At 43.8% G+C, this 11,251-nt stretch overlaps 1 non-coding gene across 1 annotated transcript; it reads right to left on the bottom strand.

Moving 5' to 3' along the window:
- Positions 1 to 2,126: 2,126 nt before the first annotated feature.
- On the bottom strand, positions 2,127 to 2,197 carry trnag-gcc (transfer RNA glycine (anticodon GCC)). The gene has a single exon. It is a non-coding gene; the product is annotated as a tRNA-Gly (tRNA).
- Positions 2,198 to 11,251: the final 9,054 nt, after the last annotated feature.

Raw genomic sequence — 11,251 nt, 5'->3', positions numbered from 1 at the left:
CATCATCAGTGGGGACAGGAGAGGTTCCAGAGGATTGGAGTTTTGCGAATGTTGTTCCTTTATTCAAGAAAGAGAGTAGAGGTTGCCCAGGAAATTATAAACCAGTGAGTCTTACCTCAATGTTTGGTAAACTGATGGAGAAGATCCTGAGAGACAGGATTTATGAACATCTGGAGAGGTATAATATGATTAGGAATAGTCAGCATGGCTTTGTCAAGGGCAGGTTGTGCCTTACGAGCCTGATTGAATGTTTTGAGGATGTGACTAAACACATTGATGAAGGTAGAGCAGTAGATGTAGTGCATATGGATTTCAGCAAGGCATTTGATAAGGTACCCCATGCAAGGCTTATTGAGAAAGTACGGCGGCATAGGATCCAAGGGGACATTGCTTTGTGGATCTAGAACTGGCTTGCCCGCAGAAGGCAAAGAGTGGTTGTAGACGAGTCATATTCTGCATGGAGGTCGGTGACCAGTGATGTGCCTCAGGGATATGTTCTGGGACCCTTACTCTTCATGATTTTTATAAATGACCTGGATGAGGAAGTAGAGGGATGGGTTAGTAAATTTGCTGATGACACAAAGGTTGGAGGTGTTGTGGGTAGTGTGGAGGGCTGTCAGAGGTTACAGCGGGACATTGATAGAATGCAAAACTGGGTTGAGAAGTGGCAGATGAAGTTCAATCTAGATAAGTGTGAAGTGGTTCATTTTGGTAGGTTAAATGTGATGGCAGAATATAGTATTAATGGTAAGACTCTTGGCAGTGTGGAAGATCAGAGGGATCTTGGAGTCCGAGTCCATAGGACGCTCAAAGCAGCTGCACAGGTTGACTCTGAGGTTAAGAAGGCGTATGGTGTATTGGCCTTAATCAATCGTGGAATTGAATTTAGGAGCCAATATTGCAGCTACACAGGACCCTGGTCAGACTCCACTTGGAGTACTGTGCTCAGTTCTGGTCGCCTCACTACAGGAAGGACGTGGAAACTATAGAAAGGGTGCAGAGGAGATTTACAAGGATGTTGCCTGGATTGGGGAGCATGACTTATGAGAATAGGTTGAGTAAACTCAGCCTTTTCTCCTTGGAGTGATGGAGGATGAGAGGTGACGTGATAGAGGTGTATAAGATGATGAGAGCCATTGATCATGTGGATAGTCAGAGGCTTTTTCCCAGGGCTGAAATGGTTGCCACAAGAGGACACAGGTTTAAGGTGCTGGGGAGTAGGTACAGAGGAGATGTCAGGGGTAAGTTTTTTACTCAAAGAGTGGTGAATGCATGGAATGGGCTGCTGGTAACGGTGTTGAAGGCGGATACGATCGGGTCTTTTAAGAGACTTTTGGATAGGTACATGGAGCTTAGAAAAATAGAGGGGTATGGGTAAGCCTAGTAATTTCTAAGGTAGGGACACGTTCGGCACAACTTTGTGGGCCAAAGGGCCTGTATTGTGCTGTAGGTTTTTTATGTTTCTATGAGACCAGTGGAGCGAATCTCCCTGTTCCATAATGCATTCCATGACCCTACAAGTCCTACCTTGGCTTGATCTCCCACAATTCTTCACTTTCATCAGGATTAGCCCACATGTCTAGCTGATCTGGATCTTCCTGTAATATCTCATAACCTTCCACACCTGCACCTACTTTTGTATCATCCAAAGGAATCCAGGTGGCCCACATTGTGATGCAGCTGTGCCACGTTCCGCTTCTCTGTGCTGTCTACTTGTTGTGCATACTCTGAATAATCAATACATATCGTGGATGAGTGCTTTGTATGTGGACTTGTCGAACCCATTGCCATGCCATGGTACGACTTTTCCTGCACAGGTTCTTGTCATGCACCTGACAGCAGGTGAGCACCTTTAAAGTGTACAGATGTAAGTTAAAGCAATGTCTTTGCCAACCATGACTTATCAGTGAGTTCAAATTTGTTCTGAAACCCACAGGGTTCTGATTGCAATGGTTTTGTATAATCAGACCTAAACACAGAACATCACAGCACAAGCCCTTCGGCCCACGATATTGTGCTAACCTTTTAACTGACTCTATCATCAATCTAGCCCTGCCATCCTAAATCCTATAATTTTCTACCATCCTATGAGTTTCTTAAATATAGAACTTAGGAAGATTTTTGATTGCATTGGCCGGGAATCAAACCCGGGCCTCCCGCATGGCAGGCGAGAATTCTACCACTGAACCACCAATGCAAGTTGTCTTTCAGTAATTGTGGATTACTGAAATTAAGATTAATAGCAATGTTTAACATGAGTTGCTTGTGTCAAAAGAATATTTAAGGAATGCACTTTAACTCAGCATAGAAGCACTGTATTAGACTCAGATGCTCAGAAACAATTCAGTTAAGATCATGTTTGCTTTTCAGTCAGTCCTTGGCCCTTTTTCAACAAAACAGTGTTCTAAAAAGCAATTTACACATAGTCACGCAACACACATCAAAGTTGCTGGTGAACGCAGCAGACCAGGCAGCATCTCTACGAAGAGGTACAGTCAACGTTTCAGGCCGAGACCCTCCGTCCTGACGAAGGTTCCTAAATTGATTCCTAAATTGATCATGTGACTGTCAGTTGCAGAAATGTTACACTGTACCACTAAATTAAGAAGCAAATTAATGAGTCTCAGCAATTGTCTGGTTACCTGGCGCAGTTACTTACTCTGGAGAGCCACGTTGGCTTTGGGAGTAGAAAGACTGGGTCTAATTCAGTCCCTTACTACAAAGCAACAAAATCAAGCTGGAGGATCTCAGCAGCTAGGCTGAATCTTTGGAGAGAAATGGACAGTTAATGTTTTGGGCTGAGACACTTCATCAGTACTGGAAAGAAGGAAGAGAGTCAATCAGTGTAAGAAGGTGGGGTTGGGCAGTGTGGAGGAACAGAGGGATCTTGGGGTCTGAGTCCATCGGACACTCAAAGCTGCTGCGCAGGTTGACTCTGTGGTTAAGAAGGCATGCGTGCTTTGGCCTTTATCAATCGTGGGAATGAGTTTAGGAGCTAAGAGGTAATGTTGCAGCTACATAGGACCCTGGCCAGACCCCAGTTAGAGTACTGCGCTCATTCCTGGTCGCCTCACTACAGCAAGGACGTGGAAACTATCAAAAGGGTGCAGAGGAGATTTACAAGGATGTTGCCTGGATTGCGTAGCATGCCTTTTGAGAACAGGTTAAGAGAACTCAGCCTTTTCTCCTTGGAGCAATGGAGGATGAGGGCTGACCTGATAGAGGTGTACAAAATGATGAGAGTCACTGATCATGTGGATAGTCAGAGGCTTTTGCCCAGGGCTGAAATGGTAACACGAGAGGGCACAGTTTTAAGGAAGTAGGGTCAGAGGGGATGTTAGGGGTGTTTTTTGTGCAGAGAGTGGTGAGTGCGTGGAATGGACTGCCAGCGACGGTGGTGGAGGTGGATACGATAGGGTCTTTTAAGAGAATCCCAGACAGGTACATGGAGCTTAGTAAAATAAAGGGCTATGGGTAACCCTAGGTAAGTTCTAAAGTAAGGCCATGTTTGGCACAACATTTTGAGCCGAAGGGCCTGTACTGTGCTGCAGGTTTTCTATGTTTCTGTGTTAAAAGCTGGTGTCCGATAGGTGGATCCACGTTAGAGGTGGGTGAATGGCAGGTGAGGGAGGGGAGAGTGGGGATATGTACTACTATCTATCATCTCCCTGCTTGTTACATCATGCCCACACTCTGCTTCCCCCACCGAACTATCAATCCCCCTCACCCTAAGAGGTCCTTCTTACCCTCAGCCATCAGGCTCTATAATAGCTGGGGAAGTGATGGCCCCCTCCTGTTGGACTGTTATTAACCTCTATTTGCCAGAGCTCTGTTTAGCTCTGTTTACCTCACTCTGTTACCGCAGACACCCTGTCCAATACTATCATCACTTCTTATCTGGACTGTGTGAATGTACACCCATTACTGTATAATATTATGGTAACACTTGCACTACCATCTTATCAGTGTGAACTTGGAAATTTTGTAAATCTTGCACATCTCATTTTTAAGGTAACTTTTATTTTTTCTTACTTCTCTTCTAATATTTGTACATCTGTGCACTTGGAATGCATCTGTGACATTGTAATTTCCTTTGAGATCGATAAAGTATCTATCTACTTAACCTGGATCAACCTTGCTTCATTCCTCCTTTCTATTTCTTTACTACTGGTTATCTCACGTTTTTTTTAGTCCAAATGAAAGATCTCGACACAAAACAGCGACTGTCCATTTCCCTCCCCTAATGTTTCCTGACCTGCTGAGTTTCTCCAGCATTTTGTGTGTTACTCCTGATTTCCAGCATCATCTGTCTCTTGGGTCTCCACAGGAGCCTAAGGTTCCACTGCAGCAGGGCATATCAGCTATTACCCTTCAACCATCGGGCTCCTGAAGCAGCGTGGTTAACTTCACTCAACTTGGTGGCTTGGTATATCACCAAAGACTCCAGCATGTTTCTATAGATGTACTATGGAGTGCTGCATCACCGTCTGGCATGTGAGGACCACTGCACAGGATCAGAAAAAGCTGCAGAGGGTTGAAAACTCAGTCAGCTCCATCATGGGCACCAACCTTTCCAGCATCAAGCCCATCTTCAAAAGACAATGCCTCAGAAAGCGGCATCCATCATTAGGGATCCTATCACCCAGGACTTGATCTCATTGCTTCCATCAGAGAAGATGTACAAACCTAAAGGAAAACACTCAATGTTTCAGAAACTGCCTTTTCCTCTCAGTCACCAGATTCTGGATGGACAATGAACACTACCTCACTTTTTGTTTTCTTTTTGCACTGCTTATTTAATTTTTCATACTGTATATATTCTATAGTATTTTTACAACAACAAATTTCACAACATATATCAGTGATACTAAACCTGATTCTGATTCCAAGATAGAAAACGTGGTGTTTCTAATGGTTGAAGGCCGTAATGACAGTTCCTCAAGGGGATCAGTGTCCAGAGAAGGGATTAGGATTTTCGGTAAGTAACAACCTGTTTATCAGAATACCTGTGCAAGGTTTTCCTAATAATCCACTGGTGTTACGGGATAAGGATCTTTCTAAAGTTTCCTTGCTTTCTTGAGGCGACGTGGGATGTTATTTCAGATATGATCTGATAGTAAGCCCTCCATTGATCAGAGTCAACTATAAATGTTGTGTTCTAGCTTTCTATGTAAGCCAGGAAGTACAATATGGAGAGCAAGCTGTTGCCCATCCAGCAGGCTCTCTCCCCACCCCCAAACCCCCCACGCATCTGATCAACCCAAAGCAACAGCAGAGACCGATACAGTTTGGACCCAGCGGCATCACAGGGTTGCCAGTCAATTTTGAATTCAACGTTGGACTACCTTAGGGACTCCAGCTCCAGATTTTCCCTCAGGGTTTACTCCCGAAAACATCCACATGAGTGGGTATAGTCACAAGACAGTAGAGGTTTGAGATCAAAGTTATCTTTCTCTGAGATGAGCTGCCAACCACAGCTAATGAGCTCCATCTGCCTGAAACGACTGGCTTGAAGGCACCAGTAATCCATTTTGCCCCTTCTCCTGTAAGCAGAAATGGTTCACCGGACTTAGTAGCTAAGCCACATGTGAAGACCGGGAGCTGTTCTTGGTTGTCAGAGGCTGTTTGAGACACACGTCACTGGGAGCATTTAATAAGCAGTGGGAGTTTATCCCCATTCCCCCCCCACCACCCAGCTATGACAACTTTAAGGAACAATCTGACTATAACAAATTAGAATTAAAGACTGATGTCCAAACTGAACTCAATAGAGTGGAATTCTCATTTAAAGTTGCCAGAACACAGCAAGGCAAACATACAACGCAGCAGGGCATGCATAGATACCTTTTAAAAGAGACTGCTGGAACCATTGTGCAGGTGTGGTAACCTCTGGGGAGAGAGAAATGGAGTTATTGTTTCAGGTGCATAAGTGACCCCTTACAACTGTCCATCACTTGACACTCTTTTCAATATTTTCCAGTTGAATTTCAGTTATCTAACACTTGCGTGTTTTTATATTTTGGGGAAGATTACAATAACTGGTAGAGATACATGGCTGGAGAAGGTTAATGGCCTCGCACAGGAAGTTAAGCTCAGTGAATCCACTTTTGGATGTTCTATCTTCTGGACTGCAACAGCTTTTTAGACCTGGCTACTGCTTCACTCAATTTAACTGAATGTGTGCTAAGAATCACAGAGCAAAACAGCAATGATACAGGCCGTTCAGCCCACCCAGTCCATACTTAGTGGTGGATCCAGACAAGGGAGTGATGGGCAGGTGGGGGAGGGGGAAATGGGGATGATGTTAAAAGCTGGGATTGAGAGGTGGAAGTAGAAAGATGCTGAAGAAGATGGAATATGAATTGAGAGGGTAGTGGATCATGGAATAAAGGGAAGGAACTGATGAGGGGCTCCATGTGTAGATGATGGGCAGATGGAGAGGTGGGAGAGGGGAAGATAATGGGTGATGGAAGCCTGTGGGATAATAGGAAACAAAGATGGGGGGAACAGAGGGGAGTGGTTACTGGAAGTTAGAGAAATCTATGTCGATGCTGTCAGCTTGGAGACTGCCAGGGCAGAATATGAGGTGTTGTTTGTGTAATCTGTGTCTGGGCTCAGTGCTGTGGACACACATATCAGTGTGGGAATGGCTGGCCACTGGGATATCTGGCTGGTTTGATGGACAGCAGCTTGACAAAACCTTTTCACTTGTACTTTTACTTTTTATGTAAATGTCTAGAGGATACCGTCAGGAAGAAGAGGATGTTGAAGACCAGTAGGCAACCAGTGCATAGTATCCCTGTGGCTGATCTGCTCAATAATAAGTATACTACTTTGGATATTGTTGGGAGGGGGTTAACCTACCGGGAGCAAGCTGTAGCAATCTGATCTCTGGCAGTGGTCTGTCTCAATGGCTCATAAAAATGTGGGAGGAAGAGGAGTGATAGTTTTGGTCTCCTTATTTAAGAAAGGATGTGCTGACGTTGAAGAGGGTACAGAGAAGATTCACTAGAATGATTCCGGGAATGAGAGGGTTAACATATGAGGATCGTTTGTCCGCTCTTGGACTGTATTCCTTGGAGTTTAGAAGAATGAGGAGAGACCTCATAGAAACATTTTGAATGTTAAAAGGCATGGACAGAGTGGATGTGGCAAAGTTGTTTCCCATGATGGGGGAGTCTAGTACGAGAGGGCATGACTTCAGGATTGAAGGCGCCCTTTCAGAACAGAAATGCAAAAAAATTTTTTAGTCAGAGGGTGGTGAATCTATGGAATTTGTTGCCACGGGCAGCAGTGGAGGCCAAGTCATTGGGTGTATTTAAGGCAGAGATTGATAGGTATCTGAGTAGCCAGGGCATCAAAGGTTATGGTGAGAAGGCGGGGCAGTGGGACTAAATAGGATAAAATGGATCAGCTCATGATAAAATGGCGGAGCAGACTCGATGAGCCGAATGGCCTACTTCTGCTCCTTTGTTTTATGGTCTTATGGTCTTATGGATAGGGACGTCCCTAATTAGACGAGCAGACAGTAGATTCTGTGAATATGAAAGAGACACCTAGGTGGTATGTTGCCTCTCCAGCACCAGGATGAGGAATGTCTCAGACTGGGTCCACAACATTCTAAAGAGGGAGGGCGAACAGCTGGAAATAGTGATACATATTCATACCAATGATGTAGGTAGGAAAAGTCCTGAAGAGAGAATTGGTCCTCCTCGGGTTCAGGTGTAATGTGTCCTTTTTGTACAAGTCATACCTTCCCTAGAAGAGATCCCAATGAATTAGAAATGTGAAACCATGTCCACTGCACAAATTATTCAGCCATGCATTCATCTGCCAAATCATCCTATTCTTACCCTCACTGGTGCATGGCACAGTAAGCAATCCAGAGATTACTACCCTGTAGGTCACAAATAAAATGAGATGAGGCGTTTTATGTTTAAGGAAAACCCATACAACCCATTTACTGAACTCCAAATAACTGAACACAGTTTCATAGAAACATGGGAAATCTACAGCAAAATACAGGCCCTTCGGCCCACAATGCTGTGCCAAACATGTACTTAGCTTAGAAATTACCTAGGGTTACCCATAGCCGTCTATTTTTCTAAGCTCCATGTACCTGTTCAGGAGTCTCTTAAAAGACCCTATCATATCTGCCTCCACCACCACCACCGGCAGCCCATTCCACACACTCACCAGTCTCTGCATAAAAAAACTTACACCTGACATATCCTCTGTACCTACTTCCATGTACCTTAAAACTGTGCCCTCGCGTGTTAGCCACCCTGGGAGAAAGCCTCTGACTATCCACACAATCAATGCCTCTCATCATCTTATACACCTCTATCAAGTCACCTCTCATCCTCTGTCGCTCCAAGGAGAAAAGGCTGAGTTCACTCAATCTATTCTCGTAAGGTATGCTCCCCAATCCAGGCAACATCCTTGTAAATCTCCTCTGCACCCTTTCTATAGCTTTGAAGTAGGAGGCCTTTATGTAATTACATCATCAACTCTGACCAGCCTCTTAAAAGTGAAACTCCAACTCAACATCAGTGGTTGTGAATTACGTACATTCCACCAATTACGCTACTCAGCAGTCCTGCTCTCAGCTTTCTACCCTGCTCCCATATTATCTCTTCAGGGCCTCCTCCCGTTTTCTCCCTATAGAATGTCATTATGTACTATGACTTCTGGCTGTTCACGCTCCCTCTTTAGTTGCTCTGGACCTGATCTGAGACCTCCCTGACCCTGGCACCTGGGAGGCAACATACCATTGGGTGCTTCTTTGACGTCCACCAAATCCGCTGTATGTTCTTCTAATTATGGAATCCACGATCACTACTGCACTCCTCCCATCTGAGCCACAGAGACAAAATCAGTGCCAGAGATCAGGCTGCTGTGGCTTCCCCCAGTTGGTAGCCCTCCTAACCCCAGTGGTATCCAAAGTGGAATACTTAATACTGTGGAGAACAGACGCAGGAGTACTCTGCACTGGCTGCCTTCTCTCTTTCCCTCTCCTGCGTCACCTCCTGAAACTAAGGGCTGATATCTCCCTTTACCTCCTATCCATCAAGTCATTCAGCTGCGGCTGCTGCTCCTCAACACCCTCTGCACCTCGGTGCACTTCGTGCAGGTGTCATTATCAGGGAGACTGGAGGTCTCCAGAGCTTCCTACATTTCACATAAGGAACATACCATTAACTCTGGACCCATTCTCAGCACACTAGCTATGTACTAGCAGAGAAAAAAATACTAGAAAATTGCTTAGAACTTTCACATGTGCTTCCCCAAACCTGTTGAGGAAAAACCTAACCACTCTAGTGCTGTCTACTCACACAGTGGCCATTCCCACAATGACTGCTCTGCTTGAACATTGTTTCCTTTTATTGGCCCGTGCTCAATGCCTAAAAGATTGCTGTGATTGCAGCAAGTCCCAAATTACCCCAGCTCTTTTTAACATTGTGCTGCATCACCATGAATGACTCTGGTGCTGATTGCAGCCTGTTGAAAAATTTAAGCACCATCCACTCTCTGTGTTAAAAAAAATGCTTCTCACATTACCTTTAGACTTAAAAATCTAATAGTGCCTTTTCACCAAAAGACCATGTTTGAACAGCAACAGCCAACAGGATGTTGGTAGAAAGTGGTGGTCACAGCACAGTCCATCACAGGCAAAGCCCTCCCCAACACTGAGCACATTGCCACAAGAAAGCAACATCCCACCAGGTAGGCCATGCTCTTTCCTTACTGTTGCCATCGATCAGGATGTGCAGGAACCTTGGGACACACACCACCAGCTCCAGGAACTGTTATTACCCTGTTATTACATGACGACCATCAGGCTCCTGAACCAACATGGATAACTTTGCTCGACTCAACTCTGAACCGATTCCATAACCTATGACTCACTTTCAAGGACACTACAACTCACGGTCTCGGTATTGTATATTTATTTTTTATTTACAGTTTATCTTCTATTACACATTGGTTATTTATCAGTCTTAGTGTCTACTTTTCTATTGTATTTTTGTGTTCTACTGTGAATACCTGCAGGAAAATGAATCTCAAGACAGTATATGCTGACATATACGTACTTTGATATTAAATTTTCTTTGAACTTTGAATTTTGAACAGCAAAGATTTTTTTTCCTTGGGAATCAGAGTCATAGTATAGACAGCTTTAATCCTTTATTCTCAGAGACCGGTTTTACAGCAGCTTCTGCTACAAAAACCAATCCAAATAATGTCATGAGGAAATTAAGCATTTGAAGTTAACTTTACCACCTTCATTTATTTCAAAATCGGAATGATTATTGTATTTTGAAAACAATCGTATATGAACAAGCTTTTAATTCTACAAGTACAGTAGAAAACAAAGATGTGATTTGAGTTCAAGAGCCGTGAGGTAATGTTGAAGATCTATAATACCCTGGTTGGATCACACTTGCAGTATTGTTCAGTTCTGGTTGCCTCAGTATAGGAAGGATGTGAAAGCTTTTGAGAGGGTGCAGAGTTGCTGCCTGTGTCTTATGAAGATAGGATGAGTGAGCTAAGCCTTTTCTCTTTAGAGTAAAGAAAGATGAGAAGTGATTTGACAGAAGTGTACAAGATTAAAAGAAACATCTGAGTGGACAGCTCGGGCAGAAATGGATAATACAAAGGGCTATAATTTGACAGTGACTGGAGGAAATTATAGGGGGAATGTCAGAGGCAGGTTCTTTACACAGAGAGCTGTTGGTGAGTGGAATGTGCTGCAGGGTGGTGGTAGAGGTGGATACATTAGGGACATTTAGAGGCTCTTATATAGGCATGTGGATGATAAAAAACTGGAGAGCAATGCAGGATGGAAGGGTTAAATTGATCTTGGAGTGTGTTAAAAGCTCTGCACAACATCATGTTCTGTGCTGCAATGTTCTAAGTTCTTTTGGAACAGTGCAGCTTTAAATTCAAACAGAAGAAAAATACTGAAACGTATTGTAAAAGAAAAAATGTTCCGTATTGTTCCTATTGTAAAAGAAAAAATGTTCCTATGTCTTGGGAACATATTTTGTTAGAAGACAAATAGTAGTAATAACCTTCTCCAACTCACCAATTGACAGGAATGACTGAGCACCTCAGACATTGGCTTTACTTAATGTAATTACAAGGCACTATTTATTTATTTATTTCACTCCACTGTGAGGCAGAAGAAAAGGATATTGAAAATTCCATTACCAGATTATCCACCTTGATTGCTGGAATTGTGGAACTA

The sequence above is a fragment of the Mobula birostris genome, chromosome 2, assembly GCF_030028105.1.
Source record: "Mobula birostris isolate sMobBir1 chromosome 2, sMobBir1.hap1, whole genome shotgun sequence".
Classification (NCBI taxonomy): Eukaryota; Metazoa; Chordata; class Chondrichthyes; order Myliobatiformes; family Myliobatidae; genus Mobula; species Mobula birostris.
The sequence above is the reverse complement of the archived record's forward strand: the minus strand, read 5'-3'. Positions and strand labels throughout refer to the sequence as shown.